At 37.6% G+C, this 17,841-nt stretch overlaps 1 protein-coding gene across 1 annotated transcript in view; it reads right to left on the minus strand.

The window, feature by feature from the left end:
• Window positions 1–17,128, minus strand: part of LOC140229223 (synaptotagmin-5-like) — a 41,988-nt gene extending 24,860 nt beyond the window's left edge. Inside the window, exon 1 of the mRNA XM_072309497.1 lies at window positions 17,046–17,128. The gene's annotated coding sequence lies outside the window, so the exon portion shown is untranslated. The remainder of the gene's footprint in view (window positions 1–17,045) is intronic.
• Window positions 17,129–17,841: the final 713 nt, after the last annotated feature.

A 17,841-nucleotide genomic window follows, 5' to 3' on the forward strand; every position in this document is an offset into this window, starting at 1 on the left:
TGATTTTGGTATTAATTTGACTCCGTATCTTTACAATATAACGTACAGGTGACGATGAAATAGAAGTTAAAAACTACCCGTGTATACGTAAGGGTTCACAGATGGCTCCATGCAGGATGAAAGGCAGCACTCCAGATTATGTGGTGTGTGTTTTTTTTTTAACTCTTCCTTAAAAGTGGGTCATGGTCAGTGAACATCTCGAGAGAAGGCACCCGACATTTAATACTTCGAACAAAGTATCAAAATATCGGATACTGTGTCTGTAGACAGTGCCGTTGTCTAAAAAAACATCCCTCCTTCATCTCACGTATGTGCGTATATACCGACGTCTTGTAAATAAGGCCAAGCCATATGAGAAACTCATTTCTGCTGAGACCTCTAGAGATCTGCGCTACTTTTCTCTATCTCATCAACATCTTGATTTCATCTCCACAACCATGAAGCTTTTCATGCACGGAAGGTTATCCACACATTTTCTATATTCTGTTATATAAAGCCTGATTAGGAAGGGTTTGTTGTTGTTTTGTTTTTTTGTTTTTTTTGGACAATCCTGAAGAGTGCATGTTTATGTTTCATGTCGATGTAAAGATTGAATATTTGCTTGGAACACGAAAAATAATATGGAAGTTTACATTTTATATGCAATTACAAATTACAATAAAAATGTCTATGTGCTGTTCAGGAAAGTGGAAAAGATAGCAAATGAACCCATGTAAAAAGAAAGAAAATTTGAAAGAGAAGAAATGTAAACAAACATCGCTCCGTTTACCTGTCACTTCAGCCGGATTTAAGAACTGAAATACACTTCTAAATTTCATATTGGACTCTTACGTCACAAATCGCTGTGTAAAGCCGGGAATACAATGTACATGTACTGAGTACACGACAAACTATATCACCGAACCGTGACACCCACAATCAGATAGGGTCCAGTTTCCCTGTACGAACATTTTCCCCTGCCGTTTCTGCCGTTGCAAAGCTTTATGCGAGAGATTTCGGCGCAAGACAGCGCTAGTCCAATCAATTAGTGTGCAGGGGTTTTGAGACCCTACGGTCCTAATGGCTTCTCAGTTACTTCTTCCAAGCATCCACGAGTTTGAAAACATACTTCCAAATAGTTGAAAGTTGCAGCAAATGTTACACATTTCAGTATTTTTCATACTCGTTACATAAACTCTTCCGCTGCTTATTTTTAAAGTTTATTGCCATACATGTATTATTGGGTTTTTTTTTTTTGCCCGTCAACTCGTTTGGTTTATACATAAAAGGGACGTAGACAAGACGTCAATTAATGAAGAAAGCTACCGACTGTCATTAGATAATAGTCTAAAATACATCAAGCACATCGTGTTTGAAAAATAACTTAGTTAACATGTAGCCTTAGTGATCAGCACCTCATTCCGCCAGGCACCTGCCATACAGGTATGATCAATATTCGGATATTAGAGGGTTAAAGATAGTAAGGACTTCACCATCAGTTTGCAAAGGGAAATATAACGTTACCATGCAATAAGGACACAATATAAAAGTTACTCACAGGTTCACCTGACTTTTCAAAATAATTTGAAAGATATTACTGTGAATTTATAGTCTTTCACATCTAAAACATTTCAGTGCTATATTTCCTCTTAGCTCCTGTCTTTCTTTACTTTTCCTTTTTTTTTTTTTTTTTGGTAAGATATCCTCATCTTCCTCCAGTTCATCACCCTGACTTGCCACCTTCTTCAATATCCTTCAGCTCGCCGCTGCCTTCATTTCCCTTTCTTCCGTTGTGATCAGAGAGAACCACATTATCCCATCACCACTGCCGAGGGCAAAACCTTTCAAAATGGTGACGCGATCAAGGTAACGAGTCTCCAGCGCTGATGGTTTGCAATGGGATAGTCTCAGCTCCAGCAGTTCAACAGATGGTAATCGTGGACCGTTGAGGGCAGATTATTATCCACTACAGTATACTGTCGTACTTTTCGTAAATAATCTCTCTTCCTCTTTCTCTCTGAGACGCACGCATACACACACACACAAACACACACAGTACAAAAATATCAAAGATGATAATTAATGACGTTAGGCCTATACTTTGCATACACTATTAACTTTTGTTCATTTCTCAAATCTATTACATGTACCAGTTTATATTTGCCAATTTATTATCTAGTCATCACGCGTAGCAACATAGTAAGGCTGAGATTTCCTTCGCTGATGGCTATACTCACCCATTTCACATCTAACTAAGATCGAACATTATCCACTGATAACAATGATAATGATTATTCTTCACTTATTTCAAACATTTCACAGAAAACAAAATGCATGCATATAGCAGGGGGTGTTATAAAAATGGTAGAATTTATCTCTTCGTAACTGCGTGCAAATCTATGCGGAGGTTTTCTAACATCTATTGTATGAAAGTTTCATGCTCTAAGCCACTCTTCCAGAGTTTGGATATAACGGCGACCAAAGAAGGGGTCCTTAATTCTAACAATTTTTAACCGTATTTCACAGAAAATGTTGAAATCCGGTATGGATCTTGGTGCTATATTGTACGAAACAAAACGATCCTTCAAGTTTTTCTCCAAGTCTCCTTGTAACAATTATCAATGCCCCAAGACTGAAAACAGGAGTGGTAGTGTAAAGTTACCATCTTGCGCACACTCGTGCATGATTTTGTCAGTGAGGTTTAGCACTTGAATGTTAAATCTTTCGATTCACAACTGACAAATTATACCTTCTCCGCGGCACGGAGCGTGGGTATCAAACGAGAGATTCTGGTTTCTTCTCTTACAACTAATACATAACAAGTCATCAAATATGCTTGCAAAATAGTCAAACGTAAATTAAAATACTGACAAGACAACAATACACGAAAGTACACTCACACACATTTACAAGAGGAAAAGAAAACGAGAAAATGAATCATGGGCCCCTCATCAATCGTGAATAGTGACTACGGCCTTGTCTAAATACCTGTAAACATGGTAAAGAGAAGTCGACGAATACAAGTGAATGTCACTCATAGGCCTATATAAATCAATATAAAGACAGAGTGATATCAAAATAATGATAGGACGTCAGAAGGTTCATTGATATCGGTCAATACGAAATAAGACAGTAAAATGGAATTCTATAATATCATTTGTGTTCAATGTACAGTGGGATTTTTTCCCTTACCACATTACATATGAATTTGACGAGGTAATAATGTAAATAATCTTAATTTTATCTTTTAATCAAATTAAAAATATACATCCTAATCATCATACAATGTGCATAACTGTAATATATCTGTTATGATTATCAAATGAGGAGGTTAGTTGCCAAACCGTTGACCGAAAGCACGAGCTTCATAATTTTTTGCTTATAGACATCATTGGAGAGTTGACCCGAATATTGTCACCCTTACCTGTAACATCTTATGTAGAAATATGGTATTCTCTGGGCAATGCACTGATCCATTGCGCATACATGTATTGCTAGTTTGGAAATTCTGATCGAGCGAGTTGGCTGGACAAGGAGTTGCCACTGGTGGTGAAGCTCGATAGGAAAACTTGCGTTGCATGGGTATCGATGAACATCGATTTGATTCTTGTGGTATAGCTAGCTTCCAGACTTAGAAGAATTAAATCTCCTCTTTGCTATAAGCACTATCATCTGAAACTACACGTGTCGCATTCTGAAAGGTTGACACCATCTTACTTGATGTATTATCTTATTTGATCGAACAACAAACGAACAAATTCGTATTCTTTGATTTACATGTTTAACACACCGCAAATGGCATGTATGATCGATAAGGAAACTACATAATTCTGTTCAACGGAACCGCATGGCACAGGCAAGGGAAAATATCTTGTAAATAAATTATGAATATGTCTGTATGGACAAAGTCTGATCTTGTCTGGTCTGCACAACAGTGTTTCGAAATTCACTGCTTTATGCAGTAATATCTTTTGTCTTGATCTACAGAACACTTGGTTGAAAGAAACGTGTGTGGGTCTAATATAGATATGCAGCGTTTGAAGAAATGATAACAATATATATGATTGCATGATATTAGAGTTAGATAAATGTGAATAAAAATAATCATTAAATGGGAATGATTTTTAAGTTTTAGTGCCGCCATCGCTGGATGAGAAGACTAACACTTCGTGGCGTTACAAGACAGCGATATAAAGAAAATACAAAGAAATTCCACAAAATTTCACTTTCTTCTGATATGTACACAAGATTCCATCGATTTGTTACTGACATATACGGGATTATATTATTTTCTTTGCTGCTTTTCTGAAAAGGGTAAATCAAGTGATCTTTCGTTATGCTATAGAAAAAAAAAAAAGAATATGTTGAATTTTCTATATACTTTCTTTCTGTCCCAGGGCATCTGTTGCACTTACAAACGTCAATATAACTATATTACATTAGCCATATCAGGACGTGTGCGCGCGTGTGTGTGTGTGTGTGTGTGTGTGTGGGCGGGGGGGGGGTGTCATTCAAGCAACCCTCACAAGATGGTGATGCGGATACGACTTCGCTCCTCGAGCGATCATTTTGATCGTTACCAGCCCTTGAGAGTGAAAATAACACATAACAAAAACAAAAACACTTTACGCAAACATCGGACACACTCTATATCGATCCCCTGTGTTTTCCATGGTGCATGCTTCCACTGCTGCTGCATGTGTGGATGGACTAGTTAAGTGCAATCACGTAAGTAAATAAGATGAGTGTTAGTAGAAATAATAATCACTATTAGTGCAGAGGCGTGACGTTTGCTAGTAACACGAGCAGTTCAGTGAAGTAATGTGAAGACAGACAGTGCACTCAGACAAGTAGGTCTGACTTTGTCTTTGAATGCATTGAGCAACTTTGATGACAAGCATTTAAAACGCCGTATGAGTGTACACCTCCAAAGTATAGCCGAAATATTAGTTATCACGTGTGAGCATTTTGCTGTAAAAAAAAAAAAAAAGAGAAGAAAGTAATAACTCCAGAAATTGTTGCCGAGGATATATGGTGAACCTTCCCCGAAGTTTCCTAAGAATTTGTCTAGACAATATGTTGATATATTATGCACGGATACGTCTATTCAAATTCATGAAATTCTTGCGTAGAGTTGTTTTTACTGAAACTGACTGACAAATTGCCCTTATACATCGATGTATCGACGCAAGAATTTCCTTAATTTGAATAATTACGCAGTACCCGCTGCATGCTATAAGGAATAGAACCAGCACTGGCTGTCGGGCGGAAGCTCGGTGGTCTAGTGGAAAAGACAGACGCCTGTCAGGTCGTTGGTTCGTATCCATCAGCCCGAGTTTGCCCATGATTTTTTTTTTAATAGTGACGACTACGAGAACACTGATTAATTCGATGTTTATTTATGTCGATGTAGGGCAACTATTCAGTCACTTGCAATGGATACAACTGTTCAGATTTTACCTTTGTTATGAAGTTATTTCAAATAATTATGATTTCCATGACAATGAATTGTGAACATTACCCGAATATCTGTTCCTTGATTTGAGATGTGTGACTAAAATCCAAAGGTCGATAGTTAAAACATATATTTCACACTGACTGTGACCATCAATAGGCATGTACTCTCGAAAATATATACGTGAATGTATATATATATATATATATATATATATATATATATATATATGTATATATATATATATATATATATATCAGGGCCGGCGGAGCGTTTTCAAAAGTGAGGGGGCGGGGCCCACTTCCGGGTTTCATGAGCTAACAAGCAAACAAAAAAAAAAAGGGGGGTGGGAGGGTCCCCAGATCATCTCTCCCCTTCCACATCCGGGTTTCAGGTCTTCAGCTCTTCAGCTCAGGTTTCCTCAGCTGACAAGCCAAAAAAAAAAAAAAAAAGTGGGGGGGGGGGCGAGCCCTACCCCCCCCCCCGTTCCGCCGACCATGAATTCGCAACTTAGAGTGGCAATCACATAAAATTTCTTTACACAGGCTTTACATGGCGCCATCAACTGTATACACGTCTATATGCTACAAAAACGGACATGAAGTGAATCAGTGGACCCGTATGGATCGCCCTGCGTCAGGTTTACTCAAGTGTGCACGTTTTGCTCTTCAGGAATCTGTAATTAATTCTGATACTCGTCCCAGAATTTCTCACTAGCACGTGCTAATTCATTGAACACATAGCCGCCAAGAATTCTATGGCAACAGGAAAAATATTGATATCAATTTACATTTGTACAGTGCAATCATTTGCAAGTAGGTGCGAGTTCGCGACAGTCAAGTTTCAGAATTCGATCCGAACTGAAGCGGCATATAATACATTGTATTTTTCTCAATGCTTTGGCAAGTTGATTAGGTAAAAGAAGAGGAAAATTGACACACCAACCTAGTCTGTGCCATCGTCACAGCAAGTCGTGCACTATAGGTAGCAATGCTTTCCTGCCCCCATCGCATCTAATTGGGAAAATTAATACTCGTTTTGACGAGCGTGACGTATTGAGGGTGGTAATTGCCAGGTGGATGAACTATATACCCGTCTCTGGGGCAAATATGGGCGATCGTCTCTTGAGACCTCGTAAGCCTGAATCTGAAAGGAAGCTGCACACAAAGGGCACAGTTTATCCACCACGAATGGATACGCTGATCATTGTAGTTAGCCTGACATTAAACAATATAATAATGAGTCCTGGTACGTGTATAAGCTGCTACTTCATGCAATCATATCCTTTCAATTTCATAGGCCTAAATTCTGTCCATGGTTAGAATTTAGTCCCTGACAAAGAAAACAAAAACAAAAACAAAACAAAATAAAAAGAAAAGAAGAAAGTATACATAGTATACAGGCGTACTTTCCACACATGTCATGCGCGTGTCATAACGTGTTCTTTGGATGTCCATTGCCAAGCGCATTTATGCAGTCGGAAATGCCTATTTTTGCGATTTCCGGCAACAGAGTTCCATTTGAAAAGGCTTTATATAAACGAAGAGCTACAGAATCGCAAACCAGTGTAATGCTCATTAGTGACACAGGTGTTTTTGAGCATGTCAGATAACCCCTATCAGCTCTTTACGATTTGGTTTGATTGATAGCTCTGTTTTACTTTACAAAATATTGCTATTATAATTATGATAATCATAATAATATAAAATGAGATAAAGGGTATTTCTGCAACAGTCATTATCAACTTCGTGCTACAGCAACTCCATGGCCTAGTTTTTTTTTTTTTTGCACTTATTCGATTATTATCGTGTTGCCCCCCCCCCCCTCCCCGAACGGTGTCGTTGATAATCATAAATAATGATAAATTCGATAAGATGAGTTGAAGAATGCTTTCTGATGTTTTAGATACAGGCATGACGGTTCTCTCCGCGTTTGATATTTCCTTTGATTTCTATGCGTTTGATCAGGTTTGCCGTCACGTTACGACTTACTCCCAGGAACTCAGATTCGGGTGTGATTGCTCTGTCGTGAAATAAAAATTTCGTTCTTATCCCTGTTGAAAGAACTTGCGAATATCAAAGGGCGAAAAGTTTTTCAGACTCTTATACTTTTCTTTTTATGTTTTATCGCACTTTGTTTGCATTATCTCATGTTGTGTTGTATCCTGGTGGCGCTATTTCCATGTATTTTCTTTTTAAGCCTATATCTTAATAATATTATGTTCGATTCAACCATCCAACGAATATGAACTAACTTCAGACCAAAGAAAAGTGTCATTATACGCTATATTTTATTCATTTATTTGTTTCATTAAATAAATAAACTGAATCACTCACCTGATACGTAACATCACTGCAAGGAATCAAAAAAAAATCGGCTTTTATTGTTGTTGTTTTTTTAGAGAGTAATCTTCGTACCCCGTGCTAACGTCGCTTACGCAAACCAAAACAGGATCAATTACAAAACAGATGGATAGTCAATACATGTGTCTATGATTAATTTTCATTATGAGATTCCAGCCACATGGCGCTGTTTAAGAGATACAAAGAATGCCGCTCCCGCCCGTGTATGATCACAAACATAGCGATTATGTTGCAAATAGGGCTTTAAAGTTCGTCAGCATGTCATTCAATAGGGAGTGGCAACAAGCCGCAAGCAACATACGGCCTAGATTTTGATCAATGTTGTTTACTTTGCCTTTATTGAAAACGACGCTATCAACGTGGAACATGATTATTATCTTGAGTATGCTATTTTCTACACACAGGTGAAATGGTGAGGAAAGCAGAATGCACTGTGCATTATCTAGCTTCTAAGCTCTTTAATGATCTCCCTATAAGTTTAAGTTTAAGTTTAACTTGATAATATCAAATTATTTATATCAGAAAAGAAGAAAGAGCTGTATTATTCCAACAATTTATATTCAATTTATGTTTAAGTGATAAGATTTTTATATTCAAATCTTTACTCACAGACAAGTCAGTCATTTCATTTGACCACCCCCGTGTGTCATTAAACGCTCGTCCACCATTTTGAACCCTCTTAAAGGTATTAGCCCACATTTGTAAACCTGCAGCAATTGGTCTCATAGTTAGCATGGAGTTTGGGTATGATTGCAGTAACTCCTGTGCAAAATTTCGTTCCAATTAGTCCATTACTTTCATAAAAATAAATTAAAATGCACCGTAATCCGTATGCATGCGTATAACGCTCGTTAGCTCCGGTCCACGTACGTGTTACATGTACAATGTACGTAGCATAGCCCGCGCTCGTAATTCGATTTTGGGTCGGGTTGACCCGGTTTGAAAATTGATTTTAAAACGATGATTTTCTCTCTTTTATCGAATGGTATAGACAAAGAGCGACAGGTGAGGTATGTTACTGTTATAACTTGTACTTGAAGTCATATTGGACCTGTTTTATGCAGTTTTGATTTTCGTGGGTTTGCAAATGTGGGCTAGTACCTTTAATCTATTTGCATTGTGACATAATGATTGCCCATTTTCAAACCTTTGTATATTTCTGTATGTTATTCTTTTCTTCAGTTCTCATTTTGATTTCTTTTGCTCATTATATATACTTTTCATGTTACAAGTTTCTGATTATATTTTATTCATTGCTGATCTGTTTGTAAACACACGCTTTGAATTACTGTTCGCGGCCTTGCTGAAAACCAGCTAACAGCTGAAAGCAAACTTTTATCCGTGACAAACTTAAGTCAATCACTCAATCAACATTCTCTATCATGAATTATCACATTTTACTACAAAACAAAATTTCAGAGCTTCACACATCTGCTAGGCATATCTTTTCAGGTTTTTTTTTTGTGTGTGTGTGTGTGTGTGTTGAATCATACGACTGCCATAACTTAGCTTTTATATTTCATTCGTCTATAATATAGACCAAGACGTTGTTAGAACCCATTTAACCAGCCAAGTTAAAGGCACGAAACGAGCCATTTTCTTGTACGTTCCAAAAATCCCCCTGGATAACTCGGAACGAGGGGTAAGCCGCACTGTGGCCGAGTCTCCGTTGGGGCTCAGACAACTCGAGTAACCACTATAATGGATGCCGAGCCATTCTCCACAAATTCAATTTTTCTCAACACGAGAGAAGACCATCCATCACTGCGCTCTCTCCCGCTGAAACATGAGAAGCATTCGTCATGACGATAATTGCTCAAATTTGCCATGTTGAATAATTTAGGTCGCCCTTCCTCCTCGACAGGAAATCAATGCCAGATTCAAAAGTACCCCCTCCCCCCCCCAAAAAAAAAAAAAGCAAAAAAAAAAAAAAAAACAGCAAAATCCTTCCTATATAAACAGGAAAGTTTTCGCTGATTTCTCAAATGCATTCAAGGAATGTGCATTCTTGATAGTCTGGTAAATATTGTTACAGCAAATTATTCCATAATAGTGTTGAGGAAGCAGCTTGAAATGAACGTGACCTAGCCATAAACACTTACTTGTATATTGGCCTGTAACACTTTGGACAAACCAGAAACCTTAATCATACGAGCGTATTCATGAATCAATTCACAGAAAACTTTCAAACATTTGAACGTATATAAGGGTTAGGATGTTGAACTGAGAACAATCTATATAAATGAGAAAATAGTTACGTTGTTGCAATAATGAAATCATTGATAAACATGAACTAGAAGATTCATAAACGAGATAATCGAGAAAAAAAAAATTGAATGCGATTCAGCCGATTACAATGGCAAATTATTCAAGAGACTGTTTCCATTGTCAGCATGACTAATACCAAAATTATGATCAATCATTCAGTCAATCTGTGCTCTTGTTAGTTATCTTATACACAAAGCGAGTGAAGCATTGCGGCGAATGTTGTTAACTTGAAACAATGGCTCGCCATTTTATTCATTTCAAGTTCAAGTACTTTTTACTTAACTTTCATAAAACAACAATACATAACCATGCAACTCTATGTAGAGTAGAGCAACAACAAAATGGAAATAGAATTATAAAAGTGTAAGGGCTTAACAGAAAGGCCGATGACTTATATAAAGTTGGGCCCTGATGACAAAATAATAATTCATTCAAATTTATACTATAGTACACACACACGCATACACACCACACCATACACACTCACACTGTAAGCTAGCACATTGCTTTAAACACACTGAATGGCAAGATACCTCTGTAGAAAGAAAAAAAGAAAAACGAGATGACCACATTATTAACATAATCTTTCTCATGCGCACAATACATTCAAGTGTTTATCGCATATGCATCTTGAGACACCATGCGTCATACACCTTCAAGCAGAGGAGTATATACATAGAAAATAAACTAAACACTGCATGACCCTTGTTGAAAACCGTCAGTTTGGAAACTATCTGCAGACTCATCAGAATTAGCATTAACATGATGAAGTCGACAAACATGGTAAGACTGAATCCACAAACGAGCAGTCTCATCAATGTGGAACCAATTTTTCAAACCCTAAAACAAAATTTGATGATTTATTGATCCAAATGCAGTTTAAAAATCCAACATTGTGAACACAGCTTCTTCACCTCTATCAAGTGATGATAACGAGACATCCATAAGTGTACACTACTATTCCTCACACGATAACACAAATTATTATCGATATATTTTACTTTAGTTTATAGCCTATGTACTCAAGCTTGCCTGTCCTTTGCACGAACTCTAAGGATGAAAAGATACTCCATCGCGTAATAAAATATCCGTAAGATCTCCTTTATTTCTAAGTTATTAATTTTCCTAACTCTCACCGTGGCAAATTATTCACTCTAACAGTCTCACTAGCATCATCATTAGCCTGATATAAACAAAAATTATTGTCCCTGTAGTCACGTACCATAAAATTGAAGATTTGATTGGGTAGCCCATGCCACCTTTTGCGACAAGTCAAGCAGCATGAGGCAAGCTAACTGAACCTACAGTTTCTTTATAGTTTCTTCAGTTTTAGTTTAGTACCTTTTCCCCTTTTTGATACGTTACAGTTGTATTGTAGAGCATGTAGACGTAAACCAGCACGCGGTAAATAAAACGTTGATTTGCTAACCTGCATAGGCTATATAATTTATTCTAAGATCAAATTATGCACTGGTCCGTTAAATTTGCCGTCCATGGGATAGACTTCCAGTGCTTGACTCAGAATATTATAGCATAAACTATGTCTGATTTGTTCAGTTTATTTAAGTAACTGGGTTGTAAGTATAGTTTTGAATAGTATGTTTTTGAAATTTGACAATAGTAATGATGATAGTTGTAATTATGAGTGAATATATTAAGTACTAGTATATGTGTGTAATTGTATAGGGGGCCTATATTGTATGTACGTTTGTATGATTGCATTTTGAGTAATATATTTTTTGTTGTTTATATGTCACCAGTGAAAATCAAATTATTGTCTCAATGAATGAGCAGACAATAGATACTTATATAATATCATACCATATAATATCATATCATATTTAGTTAGTATTGACAGCATTAGTACTCCGGCGTACCATGATTCAAGTCATGAATTGGTACAGCGTCTGTGTTTGAATTTTTGTGGCACTGCACGAACGACTCCACATCTACCCTGTGGACACTCTATGATAACATCAGAAGCTGAAATCATGAGCATCCTTTGAATTTCAAAAGGCAAATGGATTGCAGAAATAGGAAAAACATTGCTTCATCATTTACTAGCACAGACACTGACAGAGATTGAAAAATCTCACTCGGTCCGTAAGATTCAAGATTCAAGTCATTTATTATCATATACTAAGGCATAAAAATCTTCTCAACAGTCTCCATTCAAAATTCCACATATAAAGGAAAATAAATATATAATTATGTATACATATAATCAAACGAGTCGTAAGTGATACGACTTTAGTCAAAGGAAAAAAACGCTGAGATGTGACACAATCTTAATATACCGGAGTCAATAATGACAATCCAAGTTCCCGGGGATCTCATGTATCTGGCATCTGAATTAATGTCTTTAATTAAGATTGGCCTACAAGGTATAGTATTGTGCATAATCGTCAAAACACGCAACGCTTTTGAAAAAAAAACATGATGGATAAGATTAAAATGTGCACAGCATGATATAGTTCGCGCATATTACTGTATGATCGCACATAGCAAAGATGTCAGTAGATTTCCCTTTCAATAATTCAAGTTGTATTACCCCCGATTTAAATAATCTAATGAGATTTACAGAAGATAAAATCGTTGTAAAGACGTTTGCAGACGATGCACGCCGCACTAAGAACTAATCAAGACGAACATTGGAACGAAGTGATCGTAATAACTCACTTACGTGCGTGCCTTTGAAATGAGCTAAAAACAAATAGAAGCAAAAAAAAAAAAAAACACGATACAATAATGCATGAGCAAAGGAGAAGTGAATTTGAATTTTTCACAGCGAATCATTACAGCCATAGCCGAAACGTATCCATCATAAATCTGTTGCAGCAGCAGAACGTTTCATATTTTCCCTAGTATAAGTAAGGAGAAATGATTACGAGAAAAAAAAAATCAAATTCATATTTTTGCCAATCTTGTAGTCCGAACTTGTTCCTGAAAGTACCGTATACTATAACTGTACACTGAAACAGGAACGTAGCGGTTAACGGACGAGAGAGAGAGATAATGATCTCAGTGTCCATGAAGATTTACAATAACAAAGCAGACTATATTACAATACCGTGTTTCTAATGAAACTTTCACTAATTTTGTTAACTCTTCTTTTTGCCGCAAATTAGATGTGTTAGTATGTCATTCCAGCAAAAATCAACAGAGTTGACCGCAAAGTCATAGCTGACTTTAAGTAATTATATATAGAAAGATTTTAGTATAAACAATAGCTAAAAGCGTTGACGCTCCTCTGAGCTTCAAGATAAATTCAACCCTGTGACTCTGTTTAGCCCTTCGATGAATTGATGTTTCAAAGGTTAGGATATACTTTCTATCAATGTTTTTCCTAGGAGGTGCATCATGAACAGCAATAATTCTTTTGTTCTATTGTATTTTCTTTACACGCATAGTAAACATACATGTATTATATTATGACCGGCACACATTATAAAGTAGTCTTTGCCCTCGAGAGCGCTGCATTAGGATACCATAAATATGTACTTGTAAAAAGATACCTCTGCTTTTCCTGTACCCCTGAGGATGATTTCCGCCAAATTTGATAAGGTATTTGAATGAAGATAATGAGAGGCTTAGGTGTACCACAGGGGAGCAAAATACTGCTACACTTGAAACTGCCACAAGCAAGTTTCGTATTTCCGTTTTACGGCGTATACGATTTGTACTTAATAGTATATACTATATTGCTGAAGCCGGAGAAGATGTGTCGTTGTCACTGGTTTAGATCATCGGGGTCCTGTTTACGGCCCCTAGTGAACGCGAAAAGCATACAATTCAATAACAGTTTATATCCATTCAAAAGTATATGGAGGCCTCGAACATTTTTATACTATATGGGGGCGCAAAATGGGTGTCAGGAGTTGTACTCGTCGAATAGACAAAGGGCAATGCTCAAAACAAATGCATATGCTTTCCGGTTACACTTCGTTATTCTGAAGATTCGTTGTGTCGAAGATACTTTAATCCAAACACGAAGTAAGGTTCATTATTCCGAAGGTACGTTATTACAAAAACAAAATTAGGTTCGTTTATAGTATGCACCTTCTTTTCATTTGCGGATTAACGAACCTCACTTCACTTTTCGAACATCACCCGCGATTTCTTGCATATTTAGATTTATTTTTGCTTTCAAACATGCATGCATTGTTGTGGTTTCTTAAAAAAGCAAACAGTGAAGGGGCTAGCTGTAGCACCACTACACGCCCTATATACCCCGCTATGCAGCATCTCTTTAGGGTTAATACCATCCAGGTAATTATGTCTCATCATTCAGTTCATTTAAAGTGGGACTGATTTTATGATGGACAAAGTTCAGAGACGTTTTTAAGATATTCTAAGGGGGTGTTGCAAGAAACTGTTATCGATTGCAAATCCCCAAAATCAATTGCAAGTTACGATCGATTCTCTTGCAAGAAAGTTACAATTGATTGCAAACTTGTTTCTTGCAACGGAAAGTTAATTGCATGTTGCGTTTGATCTGTCAATCAATTGCAAAATTTGCTATAGATATTTGCAATCGATTGCAACTCGACTTTCTTGCATGCCCCCTAAGTACACTAACGTAACATAACTTGGCTGTACTAATTAGGAAAGGATTTTTTTTTTTTTTGAGGGGCCGGGGTGAGGGGGGGGGAGGGGCAGTGGGGCCGTATGGGAACTTAGCACCCTCTGTCCCTTTGGGAATTACTCTTGCCAGGTTTATTTTAAAATCTCATGGTATTGGTGTATTTGAAATTTGTTGATTGATGGGATTTGTGATGTCACATTATTGCAGCTACACAATATGATAGAAATAAGAGAATTCCACAGGATTTCTTGTAACGTGTACAAACATTATTCCCCTGCAGTTTGAAAGAGATTTAGTAAAGTGCTCTTTCATTATGTCAGAAAATAAATACATGTTGAATTTTCATTTTTCTTTAATCGTTGTCCTATAATAATCGACATTGCGATTCTGGAAGTCTTCTTATCTGGCGATGACGAAATTTACCTAAACTTTGAAAATTGCTCAGTTTGAACGAATTCCTCATATTCCACCGACGTGTGCAGCTAACATTTTCATTGTTTCCTGAATCCACATACCAATTTGAGGTAAATTTCCCATTTAGACGCACGAGACACCGAAAATCGTACAAGCCCGTAACCCGTATTTTTGCTTTCAAATGTAACCTTACTCGATGCAAAATGTCCACTGAAAGACTCCTCCTTGATTAATACCTGCATTTAGCCTTTCTTGTCGAAATTCACCCATGGTTTATACGTTTTGTTGTTTTCCGTATGTTCTAATTTGCAGAGTGTATGTGCAAGGTTAGCAGGTCGAGCATGCATGCAGACGTGTACGATAATGTTGATGTCAACAGTGGTGTGTGTGTGTGTGTGTGTGTGTGTGTGTGCATGTGCGTGGTTTAGATCCTCTTACAATCTCAGATCAGCAACTGCTCGATGCAATGCTTTTCGCAACGGCTTTTTATAGCCGCCTTTGACTTACCGTTTCCTCTCACGCTCTCTCACTGGCCCTTTCGAAATAATTTGAACACTTTATAAGCTCTAGACAAAACTTCAATTCGGCTATACTTGTACCATAACAGATCATGCTTTATAGAAGATAGGATGAAAGGGTAACTGCATGTCGCTCAGGGATGTCGCTGTACTCATTGCACATTCAGCCAAACAACTTTTTTTTTTTTTTTTTTTATTCATTCAACAGCTAAGAAAGGTTCTTTTTCGTGTTTGTAATAAAAAAAAAATTCAGAATGCATTAATGTTTACCATCTGTGGTTGACGCGAGTTTACTTAAAATTGTTAACACACATACACACACACACACACACACACACACACACACACACACACACACACACACACAAACTACATGACTGAAAATACTGACTGCTTCCATATTCTGGACGTCAACTTCTTGCATAATTTGCACCCTGAGAGATAGCATAGCATTAATAACTTCACTTGCAGTGTTGTGTTTGTGTGTTTTCGTGTAGGCCCCTACTTAAATGATAATTTGTGGGGTCCCCAGAATAAGAGTTACAATGGTCGTCTTTATTCTGTCATGATGGTGGGGTATGACACAATTTGAGAAAACTCATTGGTTTATATGAAATACAACAAGGAAAAAAAAACTGTTCGCTATTATCGATGTGTGTAAATATGTAGACTATGAGGAGTTAAAGTGCGTGAGAGAAAAACAAAGTAGTGACAAAACCTGCAACACAGAACATTTGCAAATTTCACGTTTGTTTGTGAAGTATACCTGAACTTGAGATAATTAGTAGCAAAAGTAAATGTCAGCTGTATCGTATGTAGCGGTCTGGCACCACATTATTAGATTGTCTTGTCGAGTGTTCCTCCTACCCGTCACAAGATTCGATTTCGTCGTCCCTACTGTGTGTACTGTGTCAGCCTACTTTGCCTTCAGCCGCAATATCGTCGAAATTCCGTCTTCAGTGTCGAGACTCCTCTTTTCTTTCTTCATTTCCTCCCCTTATTAATTGCCCTACTTTTCACATCTTCCTTTGCGCTTAAACGGTACACAATAATTAGCTCTCACAAATGCTACACTTTTCATAGCTGTTGATCTACAGAGAGGAAACAAACTTGGGAGAGAGATTCAGAAAATGGGGGGGGGGGTACCCGTATAATTATACTGATTAGATGATTATTAGAGAAACAATCTATAATCCGTCTATTACTAAATGCATTTGTGGTAGACCTCTATTCCTACAAAGAACATTTAGTAGGCTTAAAGAAAGCAGACTATCAAAATGTTTGCATATCAAAATACGCTGCATGACTGTATGCCTTAAAAATGACGAAGAATATTTTGTGTCACACTGAATCCAGAACAAAGTTGCATTACATGTCACTGAAGTGCGTCTGACAGTACGTAATCTTGACTCAAACAAAAGACGAATCCAAACTCAGAATGTGTTGTCATTTTATACACCCACCTGTTTTGTCGAATGCCGGTTCCTCGATCACGGTCAGATTAGCTCGATTCTTGCTACATGGCATGCTCTTCCAAATATCGTTCAGTGGATGACAATCTCGATATATCCCTGCCGTATGCACACGAATCAAATTGCAACTCAAGTTAATGACGAAAGGAGATCCTCAAGGATGAATGTCAAGCTCTACACCAAGTGCAGTACAATGTGTATTTTGAAACTAAATTGAAATGCTGTGATGTGGCCGAGTTCGCTTACTACGAAGCACTATTGCCTGAATTCGTGCCGCACACATATCCAAATCAGTGTTTAATGGACGTTGGCTCTGTGTCTGTGGCGGACTTGGAGACACACACAGGCGGGTTACACGCAGCGCATCTACAACGCAGTCATATTCGGTTAGCAGATGTGGCGACTCACAGGGCGCCGTACACACCACACAAGTTCCACCTGCTCCACCAGACGACACACAATCAACTTGAATTCGCTTGTTTTCCCCGCGCTCTGGAAACTACACATGCAAGGCAAAACTCACTTGGTAGTACCAGTCATGGTGCTTTCGTGGCGCCGAAACTCTAACGTCTTAGCTACTAAATTAAGGCTTGACAAGTGTAAGAGAGCTGTACTTTTTGTTAATGGAAGATACTGCATCCGAATGTAGCGACACGTGCATTCATGAGAACAATTTCCATAGTCCACCCAAGCCTTGGTTACAAAATAAAGACGATGACCGGGATTGTGGGAACAACATTCCGTTGTTATGTACGTATTATTGCTAGACGAATCATTGTATTTCATC

The sequence above is a fragment of the Diadema setosum genome, chromosome 5, assembly GCF_964275005.1.
Source record: "Diadema setosum chromosome 5, eeDiaSeto1, whole genome shotgun sequence".
NCBI classification, from domain to species: domain Eukaryota; kingdom Metazoa; phylum Echinodermata; class Echinoidea; order Diadematoida; family Diadematidae; genus Diadema; species Diadema setosum.